Below are 23,525 nucleotides of genomic sequence, written 5' to 3'. Positions count from 1 at the left end.
GATTTGAGAAAAGTTAAGTTCAGGTGGAACCAGGTGTCATTATGGCAACACAGAATTTTAAGACAAACCTCTTTTTAAATGTGTGTAGAAAAGGGTAAAAAATAAAACACTAGTTTGTTTCCCCCTGCTGCTTAAGAGAGAGAGAAAAATGTCTGACACCTGCAGCCTATTTCCTCCATTTGGAGACCCCTGGCCTTCCTGCCTGTTACCCTCTCACCCATCTGGGCCTAATGCTATTTTGGAAAGTTGTTAGTTATTGATTTAATTTCCTTAATAGATATACATTCAGTTTGCCTATTTTGTCTTTTGTGACTTTTGGTAAATTAGTTTTTCTAAGAATTGGTTCATTTTACCTAGGCTATCAAAATGTGAGCAAAGAGTTGTTCATAGAATTCATTTAAATATCCTTTTTATGTTCATATGATCTGAAGAAATGTCCCTACTTCCATTTCTGTTTTATTAACTGGTATCATCTCTCTTTTTTCTTAGTTAGCCTGGCGGGAGGTTTAGCAATGTTGTCAGTCTTTTTGAAAAACAAGGTTTTGGTTTTAGTTATTTTCTATATTCATTTTCTGTGTTCAATCATTTCTGTTCAAATACTTATTTCTTTTTATCTGCTTATTCTGGATCTAATTTATTCTTCTTCTAACACGTGGACTCACCAAATGGTCAACAGTGATATCAGACTGATTACATTCTTTGCAGCCAAAGATGGAGAAGCTCTAGACAGCAAAAACAAGACTGGGAGCTGACTGTGGCTTGGATCATGAACTCCTTATCGCCAAATTCAGACTGAAATTGAATAAAGTGGAGAAAACCACTAGATCATTCAGGTATGACCTAAATCAAATCCCTTATGACTATACAGTGGAAGTGAGAAATCGATTAAAGGGACTAGATCTGATAGACAGAGTGCCTGATGAATTATGGATGGAGGTTCATGACATTGTACAGGAGACAGGGATAAAGACCACCCCCAAAAAAAGAAATGCAAAAAAGCAAAATGGCTGTCTGAGGAGGCCTTACAAATAGCTGTGAAAAGAATGGAAGCAAAAAGCAAAGAAGAAAAGGAGAGATACACCCATTTGAATGCAGAGTTCCAAAGAATAGCAAGAAGAGATAAGAAAGCCTTCCTCAGCGATCAGTGCAAAGAAAGAGAGGAAAACAACAGAATGGGAAAGACTAGAGATCTCTTCAAGAAAATTAGAGATACCAAGGGAACATTTCATGCAAAGATGGACTCAATAAAGGACAGAAATGGTATGGAACTAAAAGAAGAAGAAGATAAGAAGAGGTGGCAAGAATACACAGAAAATCTGTACAAAAAAGATCTTCATGACCCAGATGATCACGATGGTGTGATCATTCACCTAGAGCCAGACATCCTGGAATGCAAAGTCAAGTGGGCCTTAGGAAGCATCACTATGAACAAAGCTAGTGGCAGTGATGGAATTCCAGTTGAGCTATTTCGAATCCTAAAAGACGATGCTGTGAAAGTGCTGCACTCAATATGCCAACAAATTTGGACAACTCAGCAGTGGCCACAGGACTGGAAAACGTCAGTTTTCATTCCAATCCCAAGGAAAGGCAATGCCAAAGAATGCTCAAATTACCACACAATTGCATTCTTCTCACACGTTAGTAAAGTAATGCTCAAAATTTTCCAAGCCAAGCTTCAACAGTTCGTGAACCATGAACTTCCAGATGTTCAAGATGGTTTTAGAAAAGGCCGAGGAACCAGAGATCAAATTGCTAACATCCGCTGGATCATCAAAAAAGCAAGAGTTCCAGAAAAACATCTGCTGCTGCTTTATTGACTACGCCAAAGCCTTTGACTGTGTGGATCACAATAAACTGTGGAAAATTCTGAAAGAGATGGGAATACCAGACCACCTGACCTGCCTCTTGAGAAACCTGTATGCAGGTCAGGAAGCAACAGTTAGAACTGGACATGGAACAGCAGACTGGTTCCAAATAGGAAAAGGAGTATGTCAAGGCTGTATATTGTCACCCTGCTTATTTAACTTATATGCAGACTACATCATGAAAAACGCTGGGCTGGAGAAAGCACAAGATGGAATCAAGATTACCAGGAGAAATATCAATAACTTCAGATATGTAGATGACACCACCCTTATGGCAGAAACTGAAGAAGAACTAAAGAGCCTCTTGATGAAAGTGAAAGAGGAGAGTGAAAAAGTTGGCTTAAAGCTCAACATTCAGAAAACTAAGATCACGGCATCTGGTCCCATCACTTCATGGCAAACAGATAGGGAAACAGTGGAAACAGTGGCTGACTTTATTTTTCTGGGCTCAAAAATCACTGCAGATGGTGACTGCAGCCATGAAATTAAAAGACGCTTACTCCTTGGAAGGAAAGTTTTGACCAGCCTAGACAGCATATTAAAAAGCAGAGACATACTTTGTCAACAACGGTCCATCTAGTCAAGGCTATGGTTTTCCCAATGGTCATGTATGGATGTGAGAGTTGGACTATAAAGTGAACTGAGCTCCAAAGAATTGATGCTTTTGAATTGTGGTGCTGGAGAAGACTCTTGAGAGTCCCTTGGACTGCAAAAAGATCCAACCATTCCATCCTAAAGGAGATCAGTCCTGGGTGTTCATTGGAACGACTGATGTTGAAGCTGAAACTCCAATACTTTGGCCACTTGATGCAAAGAGCTGACTCATTTAAAAAGATCCTGTTTCTGGGAATGATTGAGGGCAGGGGGAGAAGGGGACAACAGAGGATGAGATGGTTGGATGGCATCACCGAGTCAATGGACATGGGTTTGGGTGGACTCCAGGAGTTGGTGATGGACAGGGAGGCCTGGTGTGCTGCAGTTCACAGGGTCGCAAAGAGTCAGACACAACTGAGCAACTGAACTGAACTGAGTGTCCTAAGGTAGAATATTAGATTGTTGATTCTAAAAGATTTTTCTTCTTTTATAATATATGCATCCAATGTTATAAATTTCTCTCAGCACTGCTTTCACTGCATCACACAAAGTTTGATAAGGCTTGTTTTCATTTTCATTCAGTTAAAAATATTTTTTTTCTTGAGATTTCTTCTTTGAGATTCATGTGTTATTTAGAACTGTTTAATCTCCTTGTATTTTAAAAACTTCCAGTTATTTTTCAGTCATTGATTATGAATTTTGTCCCATTATAGTTTGAAACCAGATACTTCATAGTTTCTATTCTCTTAAATTTATTAAGGTGTGTTTTATGGCACAGAATTTCATTTATTTGGATAAATATTTCCATATGATTTTGAGTAGAATGTGTACTTGCTGTTGCTGGACAAAGTACTGTATAGATGTCATTTGTATCCATTTGACTGCTGGTGTTGTTAAGTTCGATTATGTCCTTATTGATTTTCTGACTGCTGAATCTTTCCATTTATGGTAGAAGAGTGTTGAAGTCTTCAACTACACAAGTGTACTCATCTATATACATCCTTACAATTCGATTACTTATGGTCTCATGTACTTTGATGATCTGTTGTTAAGTGCATCTGCATTAAAGATTGCTATGTTTTCTTGGAGAATTAATCCCTTTATAATTATACAATGCCCTTCTTTATCCCTGATAACTTTCCTTGCTTAGAAGTCTTTTCTTTCTGGAATTAATAAGGGCACATTTGAAGATAATGCAGGTTCAGTTACAAACTACCACGATAAAGTAAGTCACATGAATTTTTTTGGTTTCCAAGTATGTATAAAAAGTATCCTTATACTATAGTGTACTCTATTAGTATGCAATAGCATTATGACTTTTAAAAGTACATATATTACTTTAAAATACTTTATTGCTAAAAAAAATTGCTAACCATGATCTGATGATGCAGGGTTTCCAGAATACTTCAAATTGTAAAAAACAAAAAGCAAACAAAACAAAAAAATGCAGTGTCTGTCAGGTGTGATAAAGCAAGGTGCAAAAAAACAATGTATGCCTGTGTAGCTACTCCTACTATGTTTTAATTCATGTTGGCATATTATAATTTTCTCCATATCCTTGCTTTTAATGTTTATGTACCTTTATATTTATAGTTTTGTGGGTTTCTTGTAGGCAGTAAACAGTTGGGTCTTATTTTTTGATCAATGATCAAAAAATATTATTTAATGATAATAAATCAATAAATAATGAAAATAAATAAAATTATTTAATGATAATAAAGCAATATTAAATAATTAAGCAATAATTAAATAAACTTTTAATTAGTATATTTAGATCACTGACGTTCAAAGTGACTAATGATATATTAATAGTTGGATTAACACCTACCAGACTTTATTATTGTCTGCTTTTTGCCCTTGTTCTTTGTTCTTATTTTTGTCTTTCACTCTTTTCCTACCTTTTGTATTGTTACTTGATAATTATGATTTAATTTTCTCTTTTCTTAGCATATCAATTATACTTTTTTCCTATGTCTAATGTTTCCCCTAAGGTTTGCAACATAGATTTACCATCAGTCCAAATCCACTTTCAAATAACACTATACCACTTCACGGGTATATAATACCAGAATTAATCTATTTCTCCCTCTTGTCCCTTATATCACTGCTGTCTCGTGTCTTTTCTCTGGTTTCTTTAGGGATTTTCCCTTTATCTTTGATTTTCTGTAATTTGATAATGATATGTCTATGTGTTCATTTGTTTTGAGGGTGGCATTATGTACTTGATGTTATCTGAGCTTCCTGGATATGTTGTTTGATCTTGGATATTAACTTGGAAATTTTCTCGTCATTATTGCTTTAAACATTTCTATTTCTTCCTGTCTTTTTCTGGTATTCTCATTATACAAATGTTAAAACTTTTGTAGTTGTCTCACAGTATTTGAATATTCTATTCTACTTTTTTCAGTATTTATTTCCTTTGCTTTTCAATTTGCAAAGTTTCTAATGATATATCCTCAAGCTCAGCGATTCTTTTTTCAGCTGTGTCCAGTCTATGAATAAACTCATCAAAGGCATTCTTTATGTTATGTTGTTTTAGATCTCTAGCATTTCTTTTGGGTTATTTCTTAGGATTTCCACCTCTCTGCTTATACTTCATCTGTTCCTGTGTATCACCTACTTTATCCATGAGAGGCCTTAGCATATTAAGCATGGTTGTTTTAAATTCCTGGTCTAGTAATTCCAATATCCCTGCCATATCTGGTTTTGATGCTTGTTCTATCTCCTTAAATCACGGGTTTTGCCTTTTAGTATACCTTGTAATTATTTTTCTTGCTGGCTGGACATAATGTACCAGGTAAAAACAACTGCTGTAAATAAACCTTTAGTAATGTGGCAGTAAGGTGCTGGGAAGGAAAAGAAATCAATGATGTGATGATTAGGTCCCATTCTTTTACTGAGCCTATACTTCTGAAATACATTACTCAGGTATTTTTTGCTGTTAGGTGGGAAAGGATAAGTAGAGTTGGCTGGAATTTGATATTTCCTTTCCTTCATCATGAAAAGCTTGAGGGGTCTGGAATTGGGTTTTCCCTGCCTCAGGTCAGCTTCCCTGATAGCTCAGTTGGTAAAGAATCCACCTGCAATGCAGGATACCCTGGTTCAATTCCTGGGTCGGGAAGATCCCCTAGAGAAGGGATAGGCTACCCACTCCAGTATTCTTGGGCTTCCCTTGTGGCTCTGCTGGTAAAGAATCCACCTGCAATGTGGGAGACCTGGGTTCGATCCCTGGGTTGGGAAGATCCCCTGGAGAAGGGAAATGCTATGCACTCCAGTATTCTGGCCTGGAGAATTCCGTGGACTGTATAGTCCGTGGGGTTGCAAAGAGGAGGACATGACTGAGCAACTTTCACTTTCACTTTCCCCAGGTCAGTTTGATCTTGTTAAGAGAGCCCTGTGTATTTCAAAACTGTTCTTTTTCCCCTCCTGCCTGAAGCAAGAATAATTTTTTTTTTCTGATATTTAGCTGAGAACCTCTTTGAGCTTCTTGTGGTCACTTTCACATTATTGCAGGGCCTCTTTGTTGCTGGGTTCCCCTGGAATTTTTTCCCCACACTTTCAGAGTGATCCATACTGCTAAGTCGCTTCAGTCGTGTCCAACCTTTTGTGACCCATTGGACTGTAGCCTGCCAGGTTCCTCTGTCCATGGGATTTCCCAGGCAAGTACACTGGAGGGGGTTTGCATTTCCTTCACCAGGAGATCTTCCTGACCCAGGGATTGAACTGAAATCTCTTGCATCTCCTGCATTGGCAGGTGAGTTCTCTACCACTAGCACTACCTGGGAAACCCTGGTCCACACTGAACCTCTAGCAACTCATCAATCACAGTTCAGGTTTTCCTACCCCAGTTCTAATCCCTGCTCTTGAGCTTCTGCTCCAGTAGCTGTGACTCTTTGTATTTGTCCGTCTCTCCATCCTTAGGGCCTGTAATTTGTCCTGTGTTCTCCCCTCTCTTAGAGATCCAAGAAGGGCTGCAGATACTTTACTTTGCTGATCTTTTTGCTTGTTGTTAAGATGAGTTGTGACTCAAAAATCTCCTTATGTGTGGACCCAGAAGTCTTTTTTTTTTTAAACCATGAGTGCTTTGTAAAGAATATAACAACTGCTAGTACAGTTTGCCGCCACTGAATTGATTTGTACTAAGGCAGCAGCAATTTTATCTACTATTGCTTTTTGTATAATTATGGCAAATTTCAAACACTAAAATAGCAAATATGGTCTTAGTGTTATTACAAAAATGTTTTTGAGCTTCTGGATCCTTGAAAGAATCTCAGAATTCCCTAGGGGTCCTTAGATTCCACTTTGAGGACCACTGTCTTTAAATTTAAGAAATATAAAAGCTCTTTTTTGTAAGCTATATTAAAATTACACATAAAAATGGAATGGTTAATCATCTGTATCTCTTTGGCTCTAAAAATATCTTTGCTAAACAGCTTTCTCTTTCCTCTTAGAACAAAAATCACCCTTCAGGACACCTATCTCTTCCAGTACTAGTCACCTTTTATTATCACATAAATGGCACTAAAAGTAATTAGCACAATTGCCTAATCTGGGCTTCTGCTTAGCAGCTCAGTCGTGTCCAACTCTTTGCGACCCCATGGACTGTAGCCCACCAGGCTCGTGTGTCCATCGGGATTCTCCAGGCAAGAATACAGGAGTGGGTTGCAATTTCCTACTTCAAATCTGGGTGTCTACACATGAGGAAATTGATGCCAAGACAGGAAAACCCACAACTGCAGGGCTGTTATTTTAAATCTCCTGATTTCGAGCCCAAATCATGTTTTTATTTTTGTGTATATGGCTTTATTCAACCATTGAATTCTCTCTCTATTATGTTTATTTTCTCTTTCCCTGTTTTCCTTCTTTTAATCAGACACACTCCTAATCATACATAGTAATGTTTCTCATTTATGTTTTGCTAGTTCAAGCTAAAAAATCTTTTAAATATCATCTCTGGGTGATTTGACTACATTTAGAAGCTGTGTTAAAGCCCAAAGCAATTAAAAATGGTGTAGTATAAATCTCTGAATGATAAAGTTTACAGAGAAAACAGAATGCATATAACTCCTAATTATCTTTGCATGAATTTGAAATCTTTCTGGAGGACAAAATATTGTTTAAACATAAATAATTGCAGTAGAGAGGACATGAGTTCACCCTGGAATGTTGTTTCTGAAGATAGTGGTTACACCACCTCTCAGTGACTGTAACCTTGCCTAAATTAAACATAATGAGTAAGAAACTATTAAAAAGGAAAGCAGAAAGTGCAAGAGGAGAAAAATGCAATCTATATTTTCAGTCCTAAATTGCAAGTTTACTAATCTAGCTGCACCATATTGCAGATGTTTCTTGATCCACCATAAGTGAACCTCAGCAAATTTCTTCCTACTCAAAATAAAATTATTAATCTAACTCCCAAAAGAAGATGATGTGAAATGATGTGAGCATTAAGCACTGTAACAACTTTGAAAATGTTCCCATCCAAAATCTATGATGCCTTTGCTGTTAAAATCTGGTTGATAATTCTCATGTCAGTCATTTAAGGGCTATTTAGGTCTTGTTAATTGAATTTAAAAGGGGACTTTATCATAGACACTCTTGGCTTGAATATTTTTCTCAAAATAAATTGTTAAAGGGCCTTTCTATGTCCAATGTATGGAACAAGCTATTGGCTTGTATTTAAAACATAAATATCTTTAAAATGAGGGGCCATGTTGCTTTTAAGATCTCAGTATGATGATCTGAGTGCAAACAATTCCACCAGAAGTCAATATTGTAAAGCTGAATTCTCTTATAAAGCTAAAAATGTACTTATTTTTGAGAATTATACCTTAGCTCTTTCTAGGTTTTCTGAAATACAGATCTAAAGATGGATCTAGGTTAACCAACTGAGCATATCACCCAACAAACAGCTCTGTCTTGTAACAGGCAAACAAGGTGAGATGCACACTTGCTGTCAATCTTTCACAGTCTATTATGGTTCACATTTAATGAGAACAGAGCTGTAGATTTCTGTTTGTTCTGTTAGAATGGCACATTAACAAGGCACCCATCGCTTAAATTTAATATATTGTCCAGTATTCAGATTTTAGTCATAAAAAAATGTTACAAATTAGAATTAATTTTTATACCATCTGTTATAAATCATAGTGTTAGTCACTCAGTTGCGTCTGACTCTTTAAGACCCCATGGACTGTAGGCCCCCAGACTCCTCTGCCCAAGGAATTCTCCAGGCAAGAATACTGGTTGCCATTCCCTTCTCCAGGGGATCGTCCTGATTCAGGGATCAAAGTTGGGTCTCCTGCATTGCAGGCAGATTTTTTACCATCTGAGCCACAAGGAAAGCCCAAAGTGAAAGTCATTCAGTCATGCCTGACTCTTTGTGACTCCAAGGACTATAGCCCACCAGGCTCCTCTGTCCATGGGATTCTCCACACAGGAACATTGGAGTGGGTAGCCATTCCCCTCTCCAGGGGATTTTCCCAATCCAGAGATCCAACCCAAGTCTCCTGCATTGCAGGCAGATTCTTTACCATCTGAGCCTGTTATAAATCATGAGATTATCTAAAATTTCAGCATATTTCTAAAGCATAGGTTCAAATACTTTTTGTGATATTGTCCTCTGATCCAACAACTTTATATACACTACATATCTAAAACTAACATTCTAAAATGTACGAGAAAAAACTGAAACAGTGAACGTCGGCCTTGTGGGACTCTCAGCACATTAGTGTCACTTCAAGGCACTAAAACTAGACCTGAAATCTTTTCCTCCTACGGGTGATGGCTGAACAACATTGAGTGAGATGTTAGAGGGACTGCTGCTGATTAATTTTCCCAGCTAGTTTTACTTCACTCCTTTTGTAACTGTAGATGGAACAGAACACTAGCAGGTGATTACCAGTGAGCTGTGGTAAGAGATCAAGCAATGCCAAGTTTGATGTTTCTGTATGCAAAGATGATCACTCCAAATCCAAGAGAAGGGCTGACCAAAACAAATATTAATGTTTGAATATTCCGTTTTTTGAGTGCAAACTGAGACCACCACCCTAGAAACACTATTCCACTCTCAGCTATAAACTTGGAGTGAAATTAAAAGTGGAAAAGATAAAACATGATGATTTACCTCTATTTTACAAAGAGAAAATCATCTTTGGTTCAACTGACACCCAAAGTGATAGAAGTCAGAGTATTTTGAGGTGAAACTGACTCAAAGAAACACAATAGTGAAAGGAAGAAGAGGAGTTTAAATTTACATTCCATGTCCTAGGTACATTCTAGAACAGAAAGAGACTGGGAATAAAAACAAGAGTCATATGTATTGATCTTTTGCTATAAGCATGCGTCTGTCCTTCATGTGCCTAAATGAAACGAAAGCAAGGCAGATATTAAAATGTTAAGGGAAAGAAAAGAATAAACACAGAGATGTAAGAATCCAATAATAAAAATCACTAGAGACAAAGTGCCTTGTTTAACTCTATAATATTCCAAACTCAGACTTCACTTTCTGGGATACTTAACCAAATTGCCATCCTATGAAAGAATCAGAATTTTTATTTCTCTCTCTCTCTCTATAGTAACACACACACACACACACACACACATATATAATGTAATATTTTATGTTAAATAAGTTTATATATAGAGATATATAGATATATAAGATATAAAAGACATCAGTTCAGTTCAGTTCAGTTGCTCAAGTTGTGTCTGACTCTTTGTGACCCCATGGACTGCAGCACACCAGGCCTCCCTGCCCATTGCCAACTCCTGGAGTTTACTCAAACCCATGTCCATTGAGTCGGTGATGCCATCCAACCATCTCATCCACTGTCATCCCTTTCTCCTCCTGCCTTCAATCTTTCCCAGCATCAGGGTGTTTTCAAATGAGTCAGTTCTTCATATGAGGTGGCCAAAATGTTGGAGTTTCAGCTTCAGCATCAGTCCTTCCAATGAATATCCAGAACTGATCTCCTTTAGGATGGGCTGATTGGATCTCTTGCAGTTCAAGCAACTCTCAAGAGTCTTCTCCAACACCACAGTTCAAAAGCATCAATTCTTTGGCACTCAGCTTTCTTTATGGTCCAACTCTCACATCCATACATGACTACTATACATACATATAAATATGTGCATATTGATATAGCAACAAATAGATACCATATATATATTCACATATATATTGCATATAGACAGAGACAGACAGACAGAGACAGAAAGAAACAGAGAGAAGAATACAAAAGAGTTAAGACTTTGCAAATCTTAAACTCATCCCACAGTTTCATGACCTGAGCCAGGGGAAAAGAAACTGGGCCACAGTTCCTTTCTATTAAAATTGCATTTGAACTATCATAGTTGCCGTAACTGTGATTATCCTCTTTTCTCAAATTAATTTGGTCCATGTGAAAAAAATATGGATTGTCAGCACTGGATCACAAGCTTAAGCCCACCCTGAGCACACTTCATCCAAAAAAAAAAAAAAAACTTTTAACTATGTCTATAGGAATTTTAAAGATACAACATGCTTCCACAAATATAAAAATAAAACAAACAGAAGGGCAGCAAGGCGGGGAATGTGGTGATGTCTCTGTAACATCTAACACTGGGGTTCTTCATCAAGGAATGTACATAGATAAAAAACAGGGCTATAGGGAACAAGATTCACCAGAGGCGTCATGTTTAAGCAAACAAAACCAGGCCCAAGTTACAACAAAATTGCAGAAGCAAAGCTGTATTTTTACCTCCAAAGGTATCTGTATATTTTATGATACATTTTAAATCATAGAAACATGTGCACACTTTAAATGCTATATTAAGGTGCTTTGATTCTAAGATTTCATTGTCTATCTATAGTTTTATATCTATCATGAGTGTGTGCGTATGTGCTAGTTGCCCAGTCATGTCCAACTCTTTTTGCAAGCCCATGGACTGTAGCCTGCTGGACTCCTCTGTCCACGGGATTCTCCAGGCAAGAATACTGGAGTAGTTGCCAGTTCCTTCTCCAGGGGATCTTCCCAGCCCAGGGATGGAACCCCAGGTCTCCCACACTGCAGGCAGATTCTTTAGCATCTGAGCCACAACTTGTATAATGATCCTTAAAACAGTTTGAAGTGAAATAAATCAAACTAGAAAGACAAATACTTTATGATCTCATGTGTGAAATCTAAAAAAAACAAAACAAAACAAATTCATAGAAACAGAGAACAGATAGCTGGTTGCCAGAGGCAAAGGGCTGGGGGCTGCAAGGTACAAGCCGGGGGAACTATAATTAACAATACTGTATTATATGTTAGAAAGTTGCTGAAACAATAGACCTTAAAAGTTCCCACCATAGTTGCCATTTCCTTCTCCAGAGGATCTTCCTAACCCAGGGTTCAAACCTGAGTCTCCTGCATTGGCAGGCGGATTCTTTACCACTGAGCCACCAGGGAAGCCTGATGCAGAATGAAGTAAATCAGCCATATGTATACATACAGGCCCTCTTCGTTGGACCTCCCTTCCTCCACCTGATTTTACTCATCTAGGCCATCACAGAGAACCGAGCTGAACTTACTGTACTGAGAACTGATACAGTATGAAGGAAGAATATTCACAATTATTTGAAAGGACTATTAAAATACCTCTCCATATTTCAACTATTAAAAACAAAACAATTTAAACTCATATCAATTTGATGGAAAACAAGTATAAATGAACTGGAACTCATTTAATTGTTTGAGTCTTGTAAGACTTAGAAAGTCCTTGAAATAAGAAGAAAAGACATCTCTGACAGATGTTTAAACTAAAGTAGAAGGACCATGAAGATCCACCCAACTCTCATATCCACTAAATCTCTCACTATTAAATTGCACCCATAACCTCAGTGAGTCTAACATAATTATTCTGATCTTCCCGGGTGGTAAAGTAGATATATAAATCCCTGGATTGCATGGAATAATTTTAAACTAAAAATAACTACAGGTATAAAAGTAATTATATGTGTGGTGATCTACTGTTCCATTGTAAGTACTTGTGGGGAGATTTTTTTTGTTCTATTTTAACATATGTTCAAATTCATCAGAAAATTATAATACTTAAAAAGTTATATTTAAAACCAAATCTACTTACATCCAATAATGTTAATATTTGAGATCAAGAAAATGTATAAGGGGAAAAAGCACATATCAAAATATAAAAAACTTACAAGGACCACATTCCAAGTAATTTTTCATTTTCATTTGAAATGAGGTAAAAGGAGTCTTTTTTCAAATTCTTACCTCATCATTTGACAGCAAAATCCAGAGATACAAATACACCATGATCAAACTAAGCAATAAGGAATTTAGTCCAGGTTTATAGGATGAGGCATAGTTGATAGAGTGCTGTGATATTAGTGCTTTAGACAAATAACATTGCACATAAGAGTAAACTCGGATTGAAGAAATCTTTTTAAATAATAAAACATTGGAAATGTAGAGAAGTAAAGCTCAATACAAAGAATGACCTTGCCTCCCACTTGAGACAATACTGTTATAATGAACATTTTTAACACTCATTATAAACAAAGACCAATTATTTTAATAGCTTAAAATTGTTGAATTCATTCAGGAAGATAAGTTATACTTCAAACAAAAATTATTTGTAAAATCAGAAGAAATATTGGTCCAAAATAATGGACGTTGGAAAGTTTAGACAATCTTTTAGTGACAAACTGTGGGCTATTTTAGAGATGTTTTCTAAAAGCTAAATTCAGTGAGTTATTTTTACAATTTTGCTCTTGTGCCTATCCTTGTGTGAAACAATAGACTGAAGAAACCATATGTGTAACTCAATAAACTAATTTGTATCCACTTACTTACATTACAAATATTAGTACCAGCTATGTGTCAAGCATTTGAGGCTTCCTTCTGGGATTAAATAATTATATAATATATGTTTAAATAAGCAGGAGTTACTATATTGTTTTAAAAGTTGAAATAGTATTTAATATTATGCATCAAGTAGAGCATACCCTTATAAGGGTGAAGAGTACAACATACAGTGGAGATGTAACTGTGATTTATCTATGGGCAGATGACAATAGCAACAAAACACTTAGGGTCAAAATCTCTGGGTATCAAAAGTGACATAGAGAACTGAATAAAAGAAAATTAATAAGAACCAAAACTAAACACAGTACTCTGGGTAGGAGGAAGCATATTTTCTTTTCAAATATCCCTGAAACATTAATCAAATTTGGATCACATATATAGCCACAAGGAAAAAATTAACTTTTTAAAATGAAAAGCATACAAATGACATTCAATGACTATAAATCTGATTTTAAAAAGCAATAGAAACTAATTTACAAAATAGACAGACTCAGATACTGAAAACAAATTTATGGTTACCAAACGGAAAAAGGTGGAGGGAGGCATAAATTAAGAGCTTTGGATTAACAGATATTTTATATATATAAATATATATATTATATATATAAATTATACATATAATTATATTTTATATATACATAAATATATTTATATATATATTGTTTATATTACATAAACAATAAGGACCTCCTGATATATGTAACTGAAACACTTTACTGTATACCCGAAAACTAAAACAACATTACAAATCAACTGCAGTTTAAAAAATCAATAGAAATCAAGGGTAAAAACTGTATCTAGCCCCTCGATATTAAAAACACTCTTCTCAACTTCTTTTGAAGCAAGAAGTAAATAAAAATCTCAGTTGCTGAAAAGAAAGCACTAAGAAAAATCCTTTGTTCCACAATTCATGAAGTGAAATGAAAGTTGCTCAGTCATGTCCAACTTTTTGCAACACCATGGACTCTATAGTCCATGGAATTCTCCAGGACAGAATACTGGAGTGGGTAGCCTTTCCCTTCTCTAGGGGATCTTCCCAACCCGGGGATCGAACCCAGGTCTCCCACATTGCAGGTGGATTCTTTACCAGCTGAGCCACAAGGGAAGCCCAAGAATACTGGAGTGGTTAGCCTATCCCTTCTCTAGGAGATATTCCTGACCCAGGACTCAAACCGGGGTCTTCTGCATTGCAGGTGGATTCTTCACCAACTGAGCTGTCAGGGAAGCCATGTACGGGATGTGATCAAAGGACACTAACTTGATAAAACAGAATGAGGGCAACCACTGTTTGTTTTGTTGTCATCAGCATCATTATTTAGGAGTGTTCCTCATGTGCTCAGTCATATCTGACTCTGCTACCCCATGAACTGTAGCCCACCAGGCTCCTCTGTCCATGGGATTTCCCAGGCAAGAATACTGGAGTGGGTTGCCATTTCCTTCTCCAGGGGATCCTCCCAACCCAGGGACTGAACTCATATCTCCTGTGGCTCCTGCATTGTAGGGGAATATTTTACCTGCTGAGCCACTGGGGAAGCCCCTTAAGGAGAGCTTTGTGCTTAGTCTGACTCCTTATGACCTGATGGACTGTAGCCCGCCAGGCCCCTCTGTCCATGGGGACTCTCCAGGCAAGAATACTTAGAGATTGCCATGCCATCTCTAAGAGTTCTTCCCAAACCAGGGATTGAACGCAGGTCTCTCACATTGCATGCAGGCAGATTCTTTACCATCTGAATCACCAGGGAAGCCGGGGCAGATGGTCAAGCAGAACTAGCAAGCCAAGCTGACAAAAGGGCACAGAGAAGTGGTCTGAGAAGACCCTGGTCATTATGTTGCCACCATTTTAACAGTGATGAGAAGGTGTGCTCTGGACTCAGTGCCTGGAGTTAGAGTCTTCTCCTCCCATGTTCTAGCTGAGAGACCATGGGCAAATTTCCCCATCTTGCAAAGGGGAAGAATAAACACTTGCATGAGGTTTTCACAAAGAGTAAATAAGTATTCAAGGCTATACTAGTGCCCAGCAAAAAGTGAATTCTCAATAAACATTTGTAAAATTCCAGTGGCGAGAATCCAAAGAATAGGAGGAAAAAAAACTATCAAATAATATAATACAAAAAGTCAAAGGGCCTAAGAGTTGAGAGAATATCATTGGATTTGACTAGCTAACTGATTGCCACTTGAAATTACAAGAGTGCAACTAGAGAAGAGCAAGGAAGTTAAAGGTGACAGACAGCAGGAGCTTATTTTGTGCCCCTGTAACATTTTGGGGAAAAAAATCATCCAGGATGTCCAACAGGCATTTCTTAAAGATTCAGCATATGTGAGTCACTTTGCAAAGCTATTTCAGTATGGAAAGAAACAGATCATTCCATTGGCTTTCTCTCTTGTATCCTCTGCTGGCAACCTAAAACCCCATGGACATGACTCAGGCAATGGCAATCACTCTGCATTCTTTGTTTAGGACAATCATTCCTTAATGTGTTTAACTATCTATTGAGCACCCATGACAGTGCCACCATTTACCTTAAAATTTGGAAATCAACACATCAGTCTTCAAAGGTAAAACTGATTTTTAAAGATGAACCAAAAATTCAAATATTCATACAAAATATTCTTAAGTGTTGTTGCAAAAATACTGAGACAATACAAATCAACAAAATAACAGGTTAATTAGGGTTCATGCGTGATCACTGTGACAGTTTAGTTCTTTATTTTCATTTTTCGACAATTTAGTTCTTGATATCCAATCTCTCATCTAGTCTCATTTTTAATCTCTCTCAACATTTCCTGCAAAATTCATGTCTTTTTTTCTTTCATTTTGGGGGAAAAAAAAAAAAAAAAAAGAAGCCTCTGAAGTACAAGAGATTCAGAAACAAAGGAAGTAAGGGAAGAGTACTGCATGCCCCTAGGGAATTTATTTCCTGTCCTTGGGTCATCCCATTTTATTTTCTTCTAGTTCTCAAAACACCATGCTGACCGGATTTTTGATTAAAAGTGGATTTGGGCTGAGCAGAAAGTTAGAGAACTATATATCAACTGACCAAAATCCTTTTCAGAAATGAAACTAAAGAAATTACACTTTCCTTTTACCTACAATTCTCAGAGGAGCAAAAGTATTTCCTCAGTATTTAGCAATTCCCCAACCTCTTAACTCCAAGAAATCCATCAAAGACTCTTTTATAATTATGTAATTGAGTAATTATTATATGCCAGGCATTAGGCTAAAGTGAATAATAGCATGAAAAAAGAACTATTATCCGTCCTATTTTCAATTTCGAAATCAGAAACTCAAAGATTTACAATAGGTCACATAGTAGCTATAACCAGAGGGGCTGAGATTCAAACCCATAATTATGTGATATTATGTGATACCATATTCTGTGATATTATAATTATGTGATATTATATTCTGTAAGGACCAAAGAAGATAGCTAGATTGCAAACAAACAAACAAACCAAAATGTGGAGTAAAGGACAAAAGAGGAAAAAAAGGAGGAAAAGTAGCACATAGAAAGGGAGGCAGTGGGCAATAATAGATATAAAATCCCACAGCTAGTCTGCTTTTACAGAACGCCACTTAGCATTTCACCCTGCACAGGAAACAGGAGAACTTTCAGAGGGTGCCTCTTCATAAGAATGATCTCTAACCCACCAAAGACAGCTGACAATAGAATCTAGAGATACTGAAAAATGCCTGATTGCTCCTGTTTTGTTCCCCAGCACCTCCTCCCCGCCACTCACTGAGTAGGAAAAAAAATGCAGCAGGAAGAAAATGAGAATATGTGTGCCATCTTTTCATCTTTGCTGCAAAATGGGGGGTGGGGGTGGGGAGGGGAGGGAAGGAACATTCATATGTCCATTGGTTACATCCTCATACTTACAAAACAGTTATGGAATTCTCTTTTTTTTTTTTAAGGAATTATAGCATTGTTATTTTTTAATGAAATTCATATCAGAAATCTGCCAGAGAAAAATTTAGACAAAAAGCCGTGTGCCACAGTGAAGGCTGGATGATTAGATAAGGAAATAAGCTACACTATCATTTATGAAAAAGGGATGAAGAGAGATGCTGACCATTTTTGCAATTATATTTCTTCATATTTAGAAGTAAAGGTATAATCTTTGTATCTTAAAATATAAAAATCAATTATCCACACTATTTCTTTGGAAATAAATGACATGCTGCATAAATCAATACCAGAGTTACATGAAAGTCAGGAAATAAAAAGGCCAGAGTGGTTCTCTATGATTTTATTAGGCCACAGCTAGAATATCAATCCATGACTTGCCAAGGTAGTCTAGAATTCATGTGAAAATGTTCATAATAATGGAATCAGCTGTGGAAAGAAGTAGTATCTGATGTCCACAGTATACCCTGCCAGGTGATTCTGCAAAGGGCAAAATGACTGAGGCAAGGATTTCCTGTACTGTTGGAAAAAAATGTATCTCCAATCATCACAGGTTTAATAGCAATTCTTATCTTTGGGCTGTAGAATTCATCTACTGCTGAGAAACGACTTTGCCATGTGTTTTCTCAATCTTTTCACATTTAGCAATATTATGAAGATTGCCAAATTTACAATATATACTGAATTTCAAAAGAAGATTTATTTTAAATCATTTCTTAGGTGCACAAATGTTATACAGAAAATAATTATGTACCTAACAGAGGTAATAGGAGTCAAGGAAATGGCTAACCAGTTTTGTTATTTATTTACTTCAATATGGGTAATTTAAGAAAGATTTGTAATCTAATGCCTTCAAATATAATTTCTAATACATACTGCAGTCACATAGGTATAATAGAATCTGAACAAGGACTGTCAACACAAATGACTTTCAGGGACCAGACAGGTATAGTCAAAAAGTAAAGTGAAGCCAGCTGGAGAACAATGACATGGAAATCTTGGTCTATGTTTTGTCATCAATCTTTTGATAGAGATAGAGAGAAGATAAAAATGTATATACTATATAAGTATGAACATGAATAGCAAATATTCAGTACTAGTGTCAGAAACAAGAGGAAAGCATTTGGACTTAGGCAAAATGAAGACCCCATATCTCACCAAAAGTGTTCCCAGTCCTATCTTACCATTACCTTTGAGAATTTAGGTCTAGAGCTGCTCAATATTTTGATTTTTTTATAGTTTTTGAAATTGTTTCTAAAATATCACATTACCCTGTAGCTCAGATGGTAAAGAAATCTGCCTGCAATGCAGGAGACCCAGGTTGAATCCCTGGGTTGGGAAAATCCTCTGGCGAAGGGAATGGCAATCCACTCCAGTATTCTTGTCTGGAGAAGTCCATGGAAAAGGAGCCTGGTGGGCTACAGTCCATGGGGCTGCAAAGAGTCGGACACAACTGAGTGACTAACACTTCTATTACTAACACAAACAGAATGCCTCTGTGAACTATGTAAGTCTTGAGCCTGGTGTAAGTCTGAGGAAGAACAGAGCATGGGTAAACGAAACTATGTAGGTGTGTGTGTCTTGGTCAGGTTTGAGCAACATTCCCACTCTGGTTCTATCTTGATGCTGACTTCCTTCTCGAGTCCTTCCAGGCTGTGTGCTCAAGGGGGAGGGGGCAGGAAAGAAGAGGCTGCCAGAAGATGTGCAGAACAGGAACACTGCAAGCAACCACGTACACTTGGGCACCGGAGTCATTGCTTTTAACTGGCTTTATGACACTTGTCTGACTCATTTAACATCTCTGTGCCAGCTTTCTCCTCCTTTGAACTGAAGAGAATTAGATTAGATAATGTCTAAAATCTCTTCTACTCAGAAAAATCTAGAAATAGGCAAACTATTTCACTGCCTCTCTGTGGCAACTAAGGAAGTTGTTAGTCATCTGTATCAAGCCTATCATTTATCTTTAAATCTTTTTTAATAATACTTTTCACTGAGGTAATTTTCCTTTTCAATTGTTACCTTTATTTTTGTACTTTTACACATTAAAAAAAGATTCTTTCTATGTGTGTGCTTTAGGAATAGGCTAACAGATTTCATCTTATGTATAAGGTCTAATACTGGAGTAGCTTCCTAGAGGGCTGTGTTCAAAAGGATTATGGGAGATCTAGAGGTGGTACACAGCATCATAATTGATTAGCAATGTCCGCATAGGTGAGGGAGAATGATTTCTACTTTTTATCAGAATTAGGTTTAGAAGTATTGATTCTGAATCCTAAGATTTCAAAATCTCCTGAACCTTATATTTAACATCCAAGATGCATAGCTACTTTTATATATATATATATGTATATATATATATATATGTCTTTCAGAACTTAAATAAAAATTTTTAGCCAAAGTATCAACCTCCCTTCTATTTTTTAGGAGAGTAGAGAGGACAGAGGGTGGCACTTTTTCTCAAATTACAAAATACATTATCAAAAATATCATTACTTTAAGTTTTATTTCAAAATCTTGGAAATTCATTGGCAAAATATATAAAGTATATGTTTAACTGAAATTAAAATTAATTCTGCATATCTCACCTATATTCTCAGTTGTTGTTGTTGTTGTTGTTTTAACAAATCAGGAACATAGTTTACCTTACTCTTCACAACTTAGCTAAATATCAAAGAGAGGAGTGGTACAAAGTATATTTCTTTTGCAACCTCATGGGACTGTAGGCCACCAGTCCATGGGATTCTCCAAGCAAAAATACTGGAGTGGGTTGTCATTTCCTTATCCAGGGGATCTGCCCAACCCAAGGATGAAATCTAAGTCTCCTATTTGGCAGGCAGATTCTTTAGAATCGAGTTACCTGGGAAACCCCATGAAGCATATACTAAGCCTGTCAGATTTTAGATTCTCATCAGGTCTTTTATTCAGGCACATGGAACATAGAATCCAATTTAACCATCAAATAAAAAAAATTGAATGTTTCAGAAATTACAGAATTTTACATGAAAGTAAAATCTTGAAATACTTAAAGAAGGACAGAGACTGATTGCCCAGCAGTTTTAACAGGGACTCACAGCTAAATACTTATTCAAGAAATAAACAAGAAAAGATAATTCTTCCAAATGCTAGGAATTCTAGAAAAACTTTTTTGAATAAAGTTGCTAAATTTGCTTCATAAAAAATATATTTCTATGAATAGTATGATGAAATTCTATTTCTCAAGTACTTTTTTAAAGTTCTGATTTTTAAATACACATATGTAGAATATTTTAAAATAATTACAGTTTTATTATTTGTGCTTACTCCAAAGTAGGATAGAAAAGAACAACCTAATAGAGATCTTATCACTTCCTAGGTGAAGAAATATTAAAAATATTAAATTTGCTCCATTAATTTTCAGTAGATAAATGTGTGCCAATTTAGTTTTAAGATCCTGAACAAAATTATTCTCTAAGATGAAACTTTATCTCCACAGTAATCTTCATAAGATAGCATTTTCTAAATTGAAGTAAATTCAAATTACCACTGGCTCTGAATTTCTGAATTAGTAAAGAATAAATTATCATGCAGTCATCCTACTGCTCAAGGTCTTATTATTGACAAATACATTTAAAAGAAATGCAACAATTTGGGGGGAAAGAGACAACCACACTGAAAATCCAGATTCTTAAAGACTTTCCTCACAAAGCTTGCTCAGATGAACATTTCAGATCTCAATTAAATTTTTACCTGATATTCAAAACCTGTGTCTTAGGTTTGTTTTTCTCCCAAGAGCCAGGGTGATAGCTTTTCCAACTACAGCCATATTTGAAAATCCCTAAATCTTTAAATAAAGGTTTCTTTGGATTCTATGGGAAGAATGTCTGTGTGGATTACACAACATTGATAACTCTGACACAACAGTTAGGTTAAGAGAATTATAATTCAGAGACAAAGACATCTATTTATTTTTCATGTCTGCTAAAGAAAATCACATTGTTCATGGGGTTCTCAAGGCAAGAATACTAAAGTGGTTTGCCATTCCCTTCTCCAGTGGACCACGTTTTGTCAGGCTGTATACTGTCACCCTGCTTATATAACATACATGCAGAGTACATCATGCGAAATGTAGGGCTGGATGAAGCACAAGCTGGAATCAAGATTGCCAGGAGAACTGTCAATAACCTCAGATATGCAGATGACAACATCCTTATGGCACAAAGTAAAGAGGAACTAAAGAGCCTCTTGATGAAAGTGAAAGACTAGAGTGAAAAAGCTGACTTAAAACTCAACATTAGAGAACGGTGTTCCAGAGACCTAGCCTGCTATTACCTAGATCCACTGGTGATACTTTCCTATTCATGGCCTCTAAACCTCATCTCTCAGTTTATTGGCCTGTCATCAGCAAGCAGATAGAGTTTGGACTCTACGGAGAGGAAGGACACTAAGAGGTATTTCATGCATGGGCTTTGTAAGGAAGGCGATAACTGTCACTATTCACACGGTCTCTCTGACAGTCCATATGGTGTAGTGTGCAAGTATTTTCAATGAGGGTACTGTATTTGCAGAGACTGCTGCAGATATGAACACAGCAAGCCACTGAAACAGGAAGAAGCAACTGCTACAGATCCAACTGCAAAGTCAGCCCTTGCTGCTTCCACGAGTCTCTCATCAGTTGGACCGACTGATGAAATGAACATGGGCGAGGCTGAGTAAAGAAATTCAAACTTGGCAACTGTAGCCGCCGGTTCAGAGGACTGGGTGAATGCCATGGAGTGTTCCAGGGCAGCCCTACTGTGATCGGACTGCCCTTTCCTCCACTGAAGGCCCTCTTCAGGGCTCAGTGACCCAGGAAGATGCAAAGTGTGGTGGAGACCAAGCAGCAGCTCTGCCCCTATGCCGCGGTGGGGGAGCGCCGCTACGGGGAGAACTGCGCATGCCTGCATGGAGACGCGTGTGACACGTGCGGGCTGCAAGTCCTCCATCTCCTGGATGCTGCTCAGAGGTCAGAGCATATACAATCCTGCATCGAGGCCCACGAGGACATGGAGCTCTCGTTCGCGGTGCAGCGCAGCAAGGACATGGTATGCAGCAACTGCATGGAAGTGGTCTACGAGAAAGCCAACCCCAGCGAGCACCACCTCGGGATCCTCTCCAACTGCTGTCTCAAATGTATTCGCAAGTGGAGGAGTGCTAAGAAAACGTGAGAGCAAGATCATAAAGTCCTGCCCAGAATGCCTGATCACATCTAACTTTGTCATTCCAAGTGAGTACTGGGTGGAGGAGAAAGAAGAGAAGCAGAAACTCATTCAGAAATATAGGAGGCAATGAGCAACAAGGCATGCAGGTATTTTGATGAAGGCCGTGGGAGCTGCCCATTTGGAAGGAACTATTTTTACAAGCGTGCATACCCTGACGGCTGCAGAGAGGAGCCACAGAACAGAAAGTGGGAACATCAAGCAGATACCAGGTCCAGTGAAGGAACCACTTCCGGGAGCTCATCGAGGCACCAGAGAACGGCAACCCTTTTGACGACGAAGATTGTCACCTTTGAGCTGGGCGAGATGCTGTTTATGCTTTTGGCTGCAGGTGGGGACGACGACCTGGCAGACGCTGAAGATGAGTGGGACTTGTTTCACGATGAGTTGGAAGATTTTTATGACTTGGATCTATAGCGACTCGGCGGAGCACGTGAACTGGTCTGCCAAACAGAGGGCAGGAGGCCTTGGGGACTGCAGCGGTACCCCGCCACTCTCCTAGGCAGGCCTCTCAGCTACAGGTGCTGTCATAATCATTTTTACCTAGGGCCTGTCTTCTCAACCCCTCACCTTTCCCCAAGGAGTATGCTGTTTTCTCTGTTTAAAAAGTTAAAAAAAAATAAATCTGAAAGTTAGTTTTTCTGTAACATGAATTTAACTATCAGACAGTTAGTGTAGGTTTGTTGCGTCATGTTTTCCACAGTTTGAGGGGAGTGTATCTGGATTTCCAGGGTTCATTTTTGAGGACCCCGGGTTCAGAAGTTATAGCACTGGCCCTGCTTTGGGGGTCCAGGAAGCGGGGTGATGGGTGAAGGATCTGAACTGTAAAAGTCGCCTCCTCCTGCTCTAGACTTGGGCAGTGGTTACCTGGTTTCTGGTGAAATCTGCTTTACATCTGTATGTTCCGTCTGGTCCCTGTCCTCTCATCCCCACCCTGTGCACTCGTCTTGTAGCTTTGGTCTCTCGTTTCATTGCACACAAGTAACACTACTGGGTAACCAGAACCAGGTGTGAATGTATTTGAGATTTTTACCATCTTTAGCGTGATAGGAAAATTGTGAAAAAACACATATAAAA

At 37.7% G+C, this 23,525-nt stretch overlaps 1 pseudogene; it reads left to right on the top strand.

Annotated features, from left to right (window-relative positions):
• The first annotated feature begins 21,645 nt into the window (after positions 1–21,645).
• Positions 21,646–22,865, top strand: LOC122439182 (annotated as a pseudogene).
• The last annotated feature ends 660 nt before the right edge of the window (positions 22,866–23,525 follow it).

This window comes from Cervus canadensis, chromosome 4 (assembly GCF_019320065.1).
Source record: "Cervus canadensis isolate Bull #8, Minnesota chromosome 4, ASM1932006v1, whole genome shotgun sequence".
Classification (NCBI taxonomy): Eukaryota; Metazoa; Chordata; class Mammalia; order Artiodactyla; family Cervidae; genus Cervus; species Cervus canadensis.
Note: the sequence above shows the minus strand (reverse complement) of the source record. Positions and strands in the feature narration are given on the sequence as shown.